Consider the following 15,518-nt stretch of genomic DNA (forward strand, 5'->3'; position numbering starts at 1 on the left):
AGAGTTCTGGTCCTGCACTTTGTGAGTCTTCAATGAGGCCATGCTCACTAGTTGCAGTCTTTAGCAAAAAGACTAGCTCCATTCCTCTTAACCATTCTTTTTTTTGTTCAACGACTGACTAATTTTTATATTTGGATTCACTTCTACATTTGAAGCTTATTCATTTTTTTCATTTCTCATGTCAATTTCATTGACCATCTTTGCTAGAAGTTCCTTACTTGCTTCCCTATGTTTCTTCTTAAACAAGGTCTGAGATAATGTGGTCTTCTCTACCTCCCCCTTCCCGCACAGGTATTCTCCTAAGCACCTTCTATTGTATCATAGTCTCCTCGAGTAACAATTTATATAAATTTGGGCCAGGGGAATTTCAACTGGTTCCATCATTGTTTGCTGCAGTGCGAGGCTTTAGAGGCCTTTAAAGAAGTCCATTGCGCTATTAAAATCAGTCCAATCACTACTGGATATTTACACTGCCGCCAAAAACTTAAACCCTTCCCCAAACTTGACACAAAAATATAAGCATAAACAGTTATTAAATTATAACAAGGTATCGACACCACCATCTTGGAATCCTTTGGCCTTATTAGTTCACACCTATCAAATTAAACTACACAATGTAGGATCTTATATGAAGGATCAATGTCTAATCGATAAAAAACTGCATTCACAAAATCATTGTACTTTATGTGTGTCTGTCATGGTAACCTGATCAATAATACATAACTCCCGTACATGAAAGTGGATCCATTCATCTGCACACACCTTATTCTTCCTACCCCATCAATACATGTTAGACAGTGTTTATTCATTTGTACGTATGTGATGACTATTAAAAAAGAGGTGAAGAGTCATGTCTTTTTATCTAACACATTCAAAATAGCTGATGAATCAAATTCTCCATCTGTTGCAACTAGTGAATCATCTATTAGAAGAACTCAAAACATCTCATCCAACATACGGTCCATTTATCGCAACAAATAATATATATATTGCAACAGATGTTGCAACAGATGGTAAATCTATTGCAATAGACCATATATGTTTATTCATCTACACGTATATGATGACTATTAAAAAAGAGGTAAAGAGTCGTGAATTTTTATCTAACATATTCAAAATAGCTGATGAATTGAATTCTCCATCTGTTGTAACTGATGAATCATCTATTAGAAAAAATCAAAACATCTCCTCTAACAGATGGTCCATTTATCGCAAAAGATAATACATATGTTGCAACAGATATCTCATCTATTGCATATACAAACCATCTGTTGCAAAATATAGTAAATCTATTTTGACAAACCATCTGTTGCACATACAGACCATCTATTGCAACAGATGGTAAATCTATTGCGACAGATGGACGATCTGTTGCAATAGCTCAATAAAAATGGTTGTTATCAAGTCTCAAACTATTTTGAAAAGGTGAGATGTATTAATGTAAAACAAAAAGTTGTGACTTTTCACAGAAAATAAAATGCCACCAGTTTGAATGTAATTAATACAATGGAGCTGAATAGTCGTGCCTTTTTGCCTGACACATCGAGATTCAATCCTCTATAAATAGGTCCCTCCTTAGTCTTTATTCTACTCAGCTTTATTTATTTCTTGCATTTTTTTGGTGTGACATCTTCAACCACTTCCCTTCAAAGAATATATTCCTTTCTTATTGAGGTAAGTTTTTTTTTGATGTAAATCTACCAGTTTGTAGTATACGTTGTATTATATTTGGACTCTTTTCTTTATGTTTGTGAATTCATGCGTGTTCTAGATATGGCTATTCCTGTTTAGGACATTGCTATTTTGCATGACTGTAACGCCCTAAAATATGATCCCGAGACATCATACAGTGCTCAATGCTACGAGTAGCCTCAAGCTAACCCTTTGAGCCTTCTACTAAGTCTGAACCTTACTTCAAGATCATCTAATCAAGTAATAATACTATATTATACCAAAATTAAACTGAATAAACTTTAGATAATATCTGAACAACAAATACTAAAAGTCTGTAAATAAACTCATAGTCCAACAAGCCTCTACTACTAATAAAGAACTAGAGAGCCATTGGGACAGACCCCCAACTGACTCACACTAGACTAAAAATGATAACTCAAATACTATAAAAGATGAATATCTAAAGAAGTAGGCCCTCGAATCATGAGGACTCACCAACTGTGGGAGCGTAGATAAAGATGCTCGAACTACTCACATTGTTAATACTGAGCACCTGAACCTATATTATAAGACAATGTAGCACATACACATATATGTGGATCAGCACTTTGAGGATGTACTGAGTATAAAGGAGGTGTAATTCATAAGTAAACATCATCATAATTAGAAAGTAAATGCATGTGGATGTATATGATTCACATAAGCTTGATAATCCAAAATATCAAAATATAAAATCATGTATAACCAATCATACTTGTAAATTTAGTGAGTCATAACATTTAGTCTTATAAAAGCTTTTCTATCATTCTTTTCTTTTGAAACTTTGAAGCGTTTGGACTTAGAGACTTTGGGACTCAGGGACTTTAGGCTTGGGAGTTTCTTCTAATTGACATAAACCATGTGAGATGACATGGAGTCCAACGTCTTGCCCACGTTAGGGAGAGCTCTTCTACCCTTGGCATCAGAATAAAACCTTAACTTGAGTGATCACAATCTTAGTCATCCAAGTAGAAGTAGGAATAATCTTAGTCCTATGGTGGCACGTAGTTCTGGGGCATGAGACCTTGGAATCATACCCAACTCGGTGCTAAATACTAATCCCACACTTACACTTAGAACTTTTAGGAAATCCACCTTAAAATAGCATAAGAGTTTATAATTAAAACCGATTATGCTTCTCTTCTTTAAATCTCAAACTATGTGAAAAAAAATGTGCATTCCTTATCTTAGCTTAGGATCAAAAGATCAATCTTTGCTTTTGAAAGCACTCATCAAACTTGTCAATAAAACTTGAGATCATAATCTCCTTATAAATTCATCACTTGTACTTAGGACTCAAAATATACAACTTTAGTACATAAAAAATAATCATATTTAAACTTCTTGCTCAACAGTCATCTTATAAACTTTCAACAATCTCAATCATGATAGTGAAAAATAACTCATAATATGGATCTCATAATTTCAAATATGGATATATGTAAATCTTTTGCATTTAAATCTTTAAATAACATGATAATTTCATAAATAAAATAATAAGAATTGGGTAACAACCCTAACTTGCAAATCATGTAATCTTTAATAAAAATCAAGTTTTTGGGCACAAGGACGAAAGGATTGTCCTCGTTCAAACCTCACATACCTTAATTGATGATCTTTGATGAAAGATTTGAATCTTTGATTCCTATTGATGCTTTGGAGATGATTTCTTAGTGTTCTTGTATTGGGAAATCTCAATCTTGAGTTATCTTGGAGAGTTAATGGTGGAATCTTGGATTTCTCGGGGAGGAAGTTGATGAACAAGGGTTTTTTCTTTGAGAGGGAATGATGAATAATGTATAATGTGCTCTCAAATATGAGTGATATTGTGTTTTGGACGAATTTGGGGGTTGGGGTTTTACAAAAATACCCCCTTTAAGCTTTTAAACGAAACTGAAAAATGATCAAAATCTCAATTTTTGGCCTTGGTGCGATGCGCCACTATTGCGCCAAGCCACTGGAAAATGCCAACTGATAAAATGCATGGTGGCGCGATGCGGCGTTGCCACCTTGGATGGGACCTGGACACTTGGCGTGACACACCAATATTGCGATCCTTCACTGAAATTGGAAAATTAGGAATTTGGCTCTCTCCGCGATGCGCCAATATCGCAGAGGGACATTGAAAATTGAAAATTAGGAATTTACACTACTCCGAGATGCGCTAAGGGACCAAATGACGGTGTTTTGCGACTGGAACTTAAAATAGCCATAACTTCTTACCCGGTTATCGGATTTAGGCGAATCTTATATCATTGGAAAGCTTATTCAATTTCCTACGCAATGGAAAGTCTAAATCTAAATAATTCCATAAAAAAATAATATTCATCTTGGAAGCTATCCCTTAACATCCTAGGGATGGATTTTAGCTAGAAAAGGTACGAGGTATTACAACGACACAGTTCGGGAACTTCAGAGGCAGGTTAATGACCTGCAGAGGGAGTTGGTCACTGTAAGAGCAATGATTTTTAGAGAGATGCATAGGAGGATGAGGGCTTTACTGCTGTGAGTTGATTGGTCGGCTGTCATTAATGATGGTAATGATGATAATAATTAGAATATGTTTTTTTTCTTTTAGCGTATGTATTTTAATTTTTCTATATCGAATCTATATCTAATGTATTTTATTTTTTGTTTAATGAAAAATTTATTTTTAGTCGACTTTGGCTTTTTAATTCTTATTCAATTTTCATTCTGTCTATTTTTTCTAAACATACATGTTAACATGTCAACGATTGGAGGCAAGGAGCAATTTTAAATCCAGTAGCAATAGCAATTTTGGATTTTGAGTTCTTTCAACAGATGGACCATGTGTTGGAACAGATTGGTCATCGGTTGTGTTTCGTCAACATATTATCCATCTATTGTGATAAATTTGTCATCTGTTGGAGGAAAATATTCCAGTTTGATGGAACTGTGTTGTGTTTTTCCAACTATTTTCCATCCGTTTCCATAGATGGGTAATCTATAGAAAATAATTATGGTCTGTTATATTATTTAGTTCATGTTTTGCCTCTTTTTATTTTTGCACAAGTTAATAAAAAAGATATTTTATATATAATAAATGATAACATTACATTCACAATAATGATTTAAATATATAAAATTCCACAACAAACAACAACACAAGTTTTTACAATTACAACGATCATAGTGGATTACAATCCGGGAATGTAGTTCTTTTGTGGCCACACGCTTACATAAAATGATTCTCCAACTCGACGCCTCCTCTTATATGGTTTTCTTCCCATTTTGATAGTGCTTGGATCAATATATGGAGGAGGTATTAATCTCCCAAAAAGCTCTACAGGAACAACCCAAGATTCTTTGGGAGGCACCAGAGTAATATGCCCACTATATGCCATTTTATATTTTTCCATCGAATAATATTGAGAGGAGTGATCATAAATTTTAGGTCCATATGTTGGACTATATTGAGCTCGAAGAGCTACCATATTATGTGGACAGGGCATTTTATCCAAGTCAAAAACTCTGCACGTACAAGATCTTGTTTGAAGATCGACCGTGGCAACATTACCTTGACCGGTGATATTGAATTTGTAATATTCTATTTATGAGATAATAACCAATTCTCCAAACTGATGTTCGTTGATATATTTTTTTGATTTCTAGAACAAATGGGGTTCTTCTTGGGCACTCAAACTGCACACGCCTTTTCTTAAAAAATCGGCCATACTTCTTATTTATTATTTTAAACAGAGCCTTGATGGAAAATTCTCTTTCATCGCCAAATAATAAATTCACCAATTCAGTTATGTTCAATGTCATAATATTGTACCTATACAAAAGAATCATTTAGTACAACATCATACTAAACTTGTAACTTAAACAAGACATTAAATTCATAAGAATGTACCTATTTGCCGGATAGAATGCCTGGCTCTATCTCTCAAAACTGACACGTACGAGAAGTTCTGCTACCTTGGGATGCACATCCATTATTTGATTGAAATGTTCTAAAAACTCCTCTCTACTATATGTTTTAGTTACTCTATAAAAAAAGGGTCACATCCTTTTTATTGTGATAGTTGGTCTGAATGTTCTCTCCAAGATGCCTGATGCAACAACCAAAGTAAGCTGAAGTGAAGAAAATTAAACCCATCTTTGGAATACTTGGATGACTATCCAAAATAAAACACAACTCTTTGGTATCTTCGACACAGCTTCGTAGTTGTTCAAAACAAATCCAAAGAGGCATCACATTTCTCGTCCACTACACAAAAGTGATAGGATAGATATGATTCTCCACATCCTGCACCACCGCCGCTAGAAGAACTCCATTATACCTGCTCCTCAAAAAGGTACCGTCGACGGCTATGACTCTTATCAAATGTCAAAAACCTTGAATGCAAGCACCATAAGATACAAAAAGTACTTCAACCTTCCATTTTCATCAACATGAAATGCCGTCTTACTTTCAAGATTTATGGAATCAATCATGTAACGGTAGGCATGCAAGACTGCATACCCATGCTCGTATATCCCCCTAACCAAGTTCTTGGCAATTACTATGGCCATATATATTTTCCAATAACTGACCAGGACACCCAATTCCATAAGGAGTTAATTGGTCATAACCCTTGTAGAAGGGCCTTTGCCATCGGGGAAACAACTCTTGAAATATTCACCGAGGACTTTTGTCGTGGAATGAGGATTTTGGATCGAGATACGCTCGAACCACATGTGTGATGCTTTTTATGTTTATGAATGACAAATCTATCAAAACTTACGCACTTCACCGCTCTTAATCACCACTTGCAATTTGGATTGACACATTTGTAGCAAAAGACACTGCTCGAATTAATCACCTTCTTTATTTTGAAATCTTTTTTCAAGAAAGAAATAAACAAATTGGTAGATAGTTCATTCTTGTCCTTGAATGACATTCCATTCATAAAGCCGGTACCGTTGTCTTGAAGATTGCCAGACTGTGTCCATTGAGAAGAACGGTCCACCGTATTAGTCCTATCAACTGGCGTAGGTGTTTGATCTTCAGATGAAATATTCATGTCTAGATCATCCAACCTATCATCAAAGATGTTTTGTTGTTGTTGTTCTTCTACATTCTGGTTCTCATTGTAACTCGTCTTTTCAACCACGTACACCTTTAAGACCGGCCTGAATGAATCACTAAGATAAGTATGCAACTGAACCTGATCGGTTATCTTGAAAGGTAGTACCCTCTAATTTTCAAACAAGTTGTGCATGTAGCTAATGATGAGTTCTTTTGGTTGATAATTTAGTCCACAAAGCTGATGATTAAGTTCACAAAATCATCATACAAAATATCACTTTGGACTATCATAGCTATCATCTCTAGCATTTCGCCCTTCTTCCAACGCCATACATTTTAATTGCTCTTCTTGATCCATTGACCATGACAATCCACCCCTATTGTTATTGATACCTTCATTAGTGGTACCTAAATAAAGTCATTTGTTAAAAAAAGTTAATAGTGATTTCATAGTGTCGTAAATGAATCCCAACAGATGTGTAATCAGTTACAACAGGTAAGTGATTAGTCGCAATAGATTACTTACCTATTGGGATTCATGTTACGCTCCTGAAGTTGATTTTAATGGATGAGTCATCTATTATAACAGGTTAATCATATGTTGCAACATACTATATATTTGTTGCAACAGATGAAGCACCTGTTGGGATAGATGTTAAGGTACTGAGCCACCTTTAAAGATGATTCCAATAGATGAGTGACATGTTGCAACAGATAATTAACCTATTGTGATAGATGACTTACCTATTGCAACAAATGATGATCTGTTGGAATTGAGGTCAGGTTCTATCGCAATAGGTTACTAATATATTGCAACAGATATTTAATATCTGTTGGAATCGAGTTTAGGTTCTATTGCAACAGGTTAATAATATGTTGCAATAGATATTTACCCTGTTACAACAGACAACACGTCTATTGGAATTGAGTTTAGGTTCTATTTCAACAAGTTACTAATCTGTTGCAATAGATATTTATCATGTTGCACTAGATAACTAATCTGTTGTAATAGATGAGTCATATGTTGCAACAGATGACCCATCTGTTCGATTCATGTTACGGTATTATAGCATCATAAACATGAATCCAACATATGAGTCTTTCGTTGAAACAGATGATTGATCTGTTTAAACAGATAGCTCTTATGTTGCATTCATGTTTGTGTGTTATCTATTGTTGAAAAATCAACACAATAGCAGTTACCCAGATGACAAATTCAACTAAAAATCATAATTTGACTTACCAAAATCTCCAATGAAGTAATGCCAATATGGAAAGTGATGTACGAAACAAAATTTGACCTAAGAAATTAGTCAAATAGCAACAGTAGCGGTAGCAACAACAACAACAACAATGATCAACAAGAAAAAGATGAAGATGATAATAAAGTAGAAGATGATGATAATGAAGCAAAAGATGATGAATAAAGTAGCAACAACAATGAACAACAAAAATTGCTAAGAGAGAGAAAACAACTGAGAAGAGAGAGAAAGCCGTCTTTTTTTCCCTCTGTTTTTCATTATATTAGGTAAATATTTAGATCAAAGTGTAAATTTAAAAACTTCTGGGCTATTCTCAAACTTGCTCAACTTTCATAATTCATAGTAAAGTAATTGTCACCTGTACTCAATCATTCAGACTTGTGTCACCAATACCTCATTTTAAAACTCTTTTGTCACCTACTCAAAGTCCCCACTCACTCTGTCTTTCCTCACAAACTATTTTAAGCTCACTGTGATACCTCTCTCTTTTTCCTCTCTTTCTTTGGTGTGTTTTACAATTGGAAATAATGTGCCCTTTTATAGAAGAAGTGAATTTTCCTCCACATCTCACAAACTTTGGCTCCAAGAAAGTGAATTTTAGCCAATTGAAATTCTCACATGGATTTTTACCAACAATACTTTTTTTTTTGTAGTATTAGCAATAATTTATGGTTTCAAGATATTTATTTCGGCCTTAGACATCTTGATTTTTTCATCCAAGATATTTATTCAGCTTTGTTGGCCAACTCCATTAGCTCTACTTTCAACCTTCTGCTTCTCAGGCTGGGATGATTTCAACAGTCTGGTCTAGTGTGGAGAGTTCATCCTTCTTGAGGTTTCTTACTGTTTGAACCAAAATAAAATCGGTGCTTTCATGGATCAGCATGATCATTCTTCGCATTAGTAGCATACCTTTGACATCTAAAAACTTATATTTGATTTGGTAAAGGCATTTGCTACAGGTAGTCTATTGATAATGTAGCTGCAGTAGACACACATTCACTTTCACCCAAAAATTTCACCTAATTGAGTGGAAAATATCATCGATAGGATTAAGTAATTTAAAGAATGAAAAAACATGCTAAGTAGTTTAGTATAGCGGTTTCACAATAGTTTTCGCGTTTTTCCTTTTGTACATTCTACCCTCCTCAGACGTATCAGTGGGATAACATGGCTATGTTGTTATACTAACTGGGATGATTATTTGCTTTGTTTATCTTGCTACTCTTGTTATTCCCTTTATACATCTTGCCCTCCCCTGTTCCCCAGACCCCACCAAATGGGATTACACTGGCTATGTTGTACTGATTTGTATGTTTTTCGAGTAATCCTTGAGACAATATAATATTATTGATAAGACGTAAAATGGCAGTTATTAGGTGAACATCCAGAGTAAGAACATGTTTTAGAACATAGATAATATTTAGGGGGCTTTTGACCATGAAAACCTTTTACTTTTTTGCGGGTATGTACTTTAAGAAGTTCATGGTGGAAGTAAGTTTAATTATACAGCTAGGCACAACTCAGGGAGTGAAGTATTAACTGCTAAACATTACTGAATCAAAATACGGAGAGGTGTTACAATTAAGCAGCAACACTTAACAAAAGTTATTGTTTACAACTTTGGCTCATTTTGTTGATTGTCAATATGATCTTGTGATACTTAAAATCATGTCCTTGAACATGAAACCTTTTAAGTTACTAGGATGTGAAAGTTTTGTGCCTCTGCATCCTTAAAACCATGTTTTATTTGAAGGTTTTATAGGATGGTAAAAATATGGCACTGAAAATTTTGAAACACATTTGGTCTTTTATCAGGTACCATCTGATGTGCTTCGCGAGGACATTGTCGATTTTCCTGATTTCATAGAGAGGTTAAAGAATAAAGAAGATCAAACTGTTCTTGACACGGATCAAATTGAAAAGCTGACATTTTTGTCGGCATGTTTACAACTTTATCATTACATTTCGGATGATTCTAATGCCGAAATGTCTTGCATATCATATGAGGTTCATGATATGGTTCAATCACTTTTTCATCACTGTGGAGATGACATGCTGGTTAAATTAAAGGATCATATTGTTCCTCGCCTCTATGAAAATATCAACAGTTCTATCATCTCAGATCATCATTCTGAATCAAGTGCCACCCTAATTGAGGATCAGCTCGTTGAACTCTTGGATGCATTCATTATGAATCTCCATTATCTACCCAAGGTTCGTGCTGATTTGATTTTGCCATCAATTATTCAATATGAGCTTCTTCAGAATGTATTTGGGAATTTAAAAGATTTCCATGGGCTGAAAGTAAATGGTTACATTGAGCATAAGACAATTGAATACATCTTACCGCAGTTTCAACTTATGGCTGGGAGAGTAGGACACTTCTGGTTAGTCCTTTTGTCTTATCAACTTGATAATAAAGATGAAGAAGATGAAAATGAAGCCTCCTCTAAAATCAATTCCATTCTAGTAAACCTACTTTTGTATATAATTCCGGTTTCACTGGAGGTTATGCACATGAAGCTCCTAGAAGCCTCTCCAGACATTCTTGGAGAATATCTTATTCATCTACAACAGCACATGGTTAATTCTATTACTCCTAGCACCTCAGCTCGACATATTCATATCATGATAGAGTTCCTATTGATTATTCTTACGGATGTGCCCAAGGACTTTATTCATTATGAAAAATTATTTGTTCTATTGGCACGTGTTGGAGCACTTATCAGGGAGGTATCCGTTCTTGTTCGCAACTTGGAGGATAATACCAAGGAAATAAATGGTGCAAGTCTAAACTTGCTGGAAAATATTGAACTCCTGAGGCAAGATCTCAAGAATGTTTTCTTGAAAGCCGCTTCAAACTCATCTCAGCTCTGCTTCCCCATGAGTGATGGACCGCTATTCATGAATATTCTACTCAGAAACTTAAATGACTTTCTCAACTCCAATGCTTATTCAGTTGTTTTGATAAAAGAAAAATTGGTCGGGTGAAAGAACACCTTGAACACATAAGATCATTCTTCAGGAATGTGGAACAAGAATTGTAGAGAGATCTTTGGACTCGTGTTCTAGATTTGGCATATGAAGCGAAACATTCCATTAACTCAATTCTTGCTAGAGATCATGGTCTCTTGCAACTTATCTTCTTACTTCCTGATACCGTAGAAAAGATCAAGCCTGTAAAAAAAGAGGTACAAGAGAAGATCACCAAGAAGACGAGTATCACTTTTGCAAACTCTCCTAACAAGCTAGTTGAAGGCTAGTCATCAACAAGTGGTAAAATATTTGTAGGTTTTGAGGAGGAGACCGAGTGGATAATTAGGAAGCTCACCAGTGGACCAACAGAGATAAATGTCATTTTCATAGTTGGTATGCCAGGGATTGGAAAAACTACTTTGGCTTATAGAGTATATAATGGTATGTCTGTTGTTGGTCATTTCGACATTCGTGCTTGGTGCACAGTCAACCAGGATCCTAATGAGAAAAAGTAGTTGCAGAAAATTTTCTATCAAGTTATTAGTTAGCAAAGAAGTTTCAATGATGATGGCATAGACGCTGATGTTGCTGATAAGCTACGAAAACAACTGTTTGGAAAGAGGTACCTTATTATCTTGAATGACTTGTGGGATACTGTAATGTGGGATGAGCTAACAAGACCTTTCCAACTGAATTTCAGAAAGGAAGCAGAGTTATTTTAACAAGTCGAAAAAAGGAAGTGGCTTTAAATGGAAAATGTCACAGTGATTCTCTTGATCTTTGATTGTTAAGACAAAAAGAAAGTTTGGAGTTAATAGAGAAAAGAGTATTTGGAGAAGAACATTGCCCTGATGAACTAAAATATGTTGGAGAAAAAATAGCCCGAAAGTGTGATGGGCTCCCTTTGGTACTTGATCTGATCGGCGGAGTCATTTCAAGGAAGAAAAAGAAAAAGGCTTCATGGATTGAAGTTCTAAATAATTTGGAATCCTTTATCTTATAGGATAAAGAAGAAGTGATGAAGGTTATACAATTGAGTTATGGCCATTTGTCAGATCAACTAAAGCCGTGCTTTTGGTACCTTGCAAGTTATTCAAAGGACAAAGATATTATGATCTCTGAGTTGAAAAATTTATGGAGTGATGAAGGACTTCTGGAACCAACTGATTTGAAGAGTGTGGAAGAAGTAATGGAGGTTTACGTGGATGAATTCATTTCTAGCAGCGTGATAACCGTGAGAGGTGGTAGGGAAGAGAGATGCCAAATTCATGATCTTGTGCATGATTTTTGTTCGATAAAATCTAGAAAGGAAAAGTTGTTTGACTTGATGAGTTCAACTATTCCGTCTTCCTCTTCTTCTTCTTCAGATCCGATGCTACGTGGAATGACCATTCATTATGATGAAGATCTTCATACAAATGAATTTCCTTTCCTTTCCAATCCAGAAAAGAAAAATCCTTGTGCTAAGCACCTTCTCTCTTTGAAGATACACTTGAAATATGAATTTTGGCATACCTGTGTTGTTCTGTACAACTGTCACTTAAGACACTTGAAGTTTCTTAAAATGTTGGACCTGAGGAAAGTAATTTTGCAGATACTTCGCTGAATGAAACAGGCATTACTTGTTCATTTGAGGTGCTTAATCATTCCGACAGTGGTGGAGGCAGAAGCTCTCCCTCCATCATTTTCAAACCTCTGCAATCTAGAAACTTTGAAGGTGATTAACTGGGCATCAAACATGGTATTATCACGTACTATCTGGAATCTTGCAAAGTTACGACATGTGGACACCCATTGTTGCTCCGTCTTTAATTCAGATATTGGCAAACCAACAAAGTTAGAGAATCTGATATCATTAAAATTTCTCTACCTTTCCTATTCGGTAGACTCGGCGGATATTTTCAAAAGATTTCCTAATCTTCGAACCCTTGAATTCATCATGGAGTTTTCAGAAGCAGAGCAGATTTATTTTCCAAGATTGGATCTCCTTAATAAACTTGAAACAATTCACACATATTTTGAGAGCAGTAAGGATACACATGTACATCAGTTTGCTTTTCACTTCCCTTCGAGCTTGGAAGAAGTGAAATTGTGCGTCAGTTTCAATCTGACATCAGATGCACTGTCAGGAATTGGGAGATCACTACCCAACCTTCAAAAGCTGAGACTATGTACATCAAGCATCGAAGGGAGAAAAGAATGGAACATAGACCAAGTCACCTTCCAGAATCTCAAATTTCTGAGATGGATAATACGTCATTTTCTGAATGACAGGTTATTACAGATGAATCTTTTCCCGTGCTTGAGGAATTATATATAAAATGCTGTGATAAGATTATAGAGATCCCAGAGAGTTTTGGGGATATTGCTTCATTAAAGCTTATCAAAGTGTATGGAAGCCCTCAGCTTAAAGAGTCGGCACTCAAGATTAAGGAATATGTTGAAGAAATGACGGGAGAAGACAAGCTTGAGGTAGAAATTGGGTCTTAATGGACTGACGTTAGTTGTCTTCTTTATTAGAATGGACGAAATATTGTGTGTATGCACACTTAAAAGTTTATCTCATCGTGGGAATAACACTCTGCTTAACGAGTCGTCCTTCAAGATTAAGAAATATGTTGAAGAAATTACAGGAGAAGACAATAGCTTGAGGTAAAGTGCAGATATCAAGTGTTACCGGGACTTCATTTCAATTCCTGTCTAATAGTATGTATGCCTGTTTTTCATTTCCATGAGATGTGATGTATTATCAGATTCTTGTAAAGTGTTGCAGTTGTAATCTTTTATTGCAGCAAAGCATGAAACTAGCAAGTTCCAATGCCTAACTTGGAATTGCCGCGCATAGATGGACACCTTTATGGGTCATTTTGTATATGGGGTGGAATAAGTAAGAATATCTCATTCGCATTATTTTATCTCACCATATAGCCATTACTATAACTATTAGAATAAGATAATCTAGGGATTAATTAATACCTCAAATCAAACATGACATAAATTTAATCGCAAATTTTATATTAAAAATATTATCCTTGTCTCACATATCAACGACATCATCTGACCAAATAGGAATCCCACTCAACCAGACTTATTACTAGTGGACTTATCTGAATACCATTACAGCTGTATTGGATTTGAAGAAACAGGTTCTAAATTCTAATTTTATCAAAAGGGACTGGAAATCTACAGAGGTGAGGTTCTATTTGGTCTAAGCTTTAAAGGTGTTGAGAAAAGCAGAAAACTATATAGGGGTAACTTATATCTATTCCCTTTAGTCGACGGACATAATTTGTAAAATCAGGTCTATAAATAATTAATCTGACGAAACCCATCAGATTTGTCAATTAACACGTGTGTCTACTTATTCAACTATATGATGGTTTAAGTAGGGAGTACATGTTAGTTGAGGCCAAATTAAATAACACGTTTATGTATTATATCGTTTGTGTTTTTTGTCTAGATTCTATATGATTCAAGTATGTATTAATGAAGTTTGTTTGTGACTCAAATTCTTTTTCTTTCCAAAATCTGAGTAAGAAAATTAGTTTTGCCCTTCACCTTTGTTTCTTGAGTAGATACCTAAGGTTTCCTAAATTATTCATGGTTTGCTAGTTTACCACTATATCATGGAGCGTTGTTGTTGGCTTTTTCAAATTATAATATCTTCTATCTAAAATCCTCCTAAGTGGCTTCATTGTTCTCCTTTTTGTAATGGGAATTTATACATGGTCTCTAGCGTCTTTTTATTAATAGTAAAGGTCAAAAGTACGCCTAAATATCTCTATATTTTGATTTTCATGTTTGAACTATCACCGACTACTTATCAAAACATACCTCAAGTATCTGTTATTCCTTGTCCTATCTGAACAATGATAATATTTTAGGAAAGGTATTGCCCGAGTTGTAGTGAGATAGATATGAAGCCTTCGACTTTAACGAGAGGTCTAAGGTTTCAATCTTGAAAATAGAAAAAAACACGAATAAGGAATGTTTCTCCTTTATTGGACCCAAATTTGAATTATTCGAGCCTCAAAATAAATTAAAAAAGCATAAAGGGAATCAATTCACCTTAGCGGGCTCATCTTATCACCTCCACAACTTTAGTATAATATTTTTTTCCACAATTTTATTATGATCGAATTGTGAATATACGTTTGATTCTTCTTTCTATTGTTGAACTTCCTCTTTAGTCATTTACTTCAACTTCTCTCTCAATCCCATCTCTTTATATTTCACATATATAGCTTAGTCTTGGCCAATTTTGCTGAAGTTTAAAGGTATGATCGTATATTCCCACAACCCGAGCCGGGCCCCTACTCGGGATGGGCATCCCGAACCATGAAGGTACGAGAGACCCCTTACTTTGAAATCATAAGCATAACTCATCTTTTATAATAATGCGGAAGTAAGCTGGAAACATGGTAGTCTTATTATTTAAACTTAACAATGCGGGGCAAAAGCCCATGAGAAAACCCAAATTAATCTACAATCAGTCTACAAACTCTTTACTAGAAATGACGTTCTGTCTA

At 35.1% G+C, this 15,518-nt stretch overlaps 1 pseudogene; it reads left to right on the plus strand.

Annotated features, from left to right (window-relative positions):
• The first annotated feature begins 9,786 nt into the window (after positions 1-9,786).
• On the plus strand, positions 9,787-13,855 carry LOC107872066 (annotated as a pseudogene).
• The last annotated feature ends 1,663 nt before the right edge of the window (positions 13,856-15,518 follow it).

The sequence above is a fragment of the Capsicum annuum genome, chromosome 5 (genome assembly GCF_002878395.1).
Source record: "Capsicum annuum cultivar UCD-10X-F1 chromosome 5, UCD10Xv1.1, whole genome shotgun sequence".
NCBI classification, from domain to species: domain Eukaryota; kingdom Viridiplantae; phylum Streptophyta; class Magnoliopsida; order Solanales; family Solanaceae; genus Capsicum; species Capsicum annuum.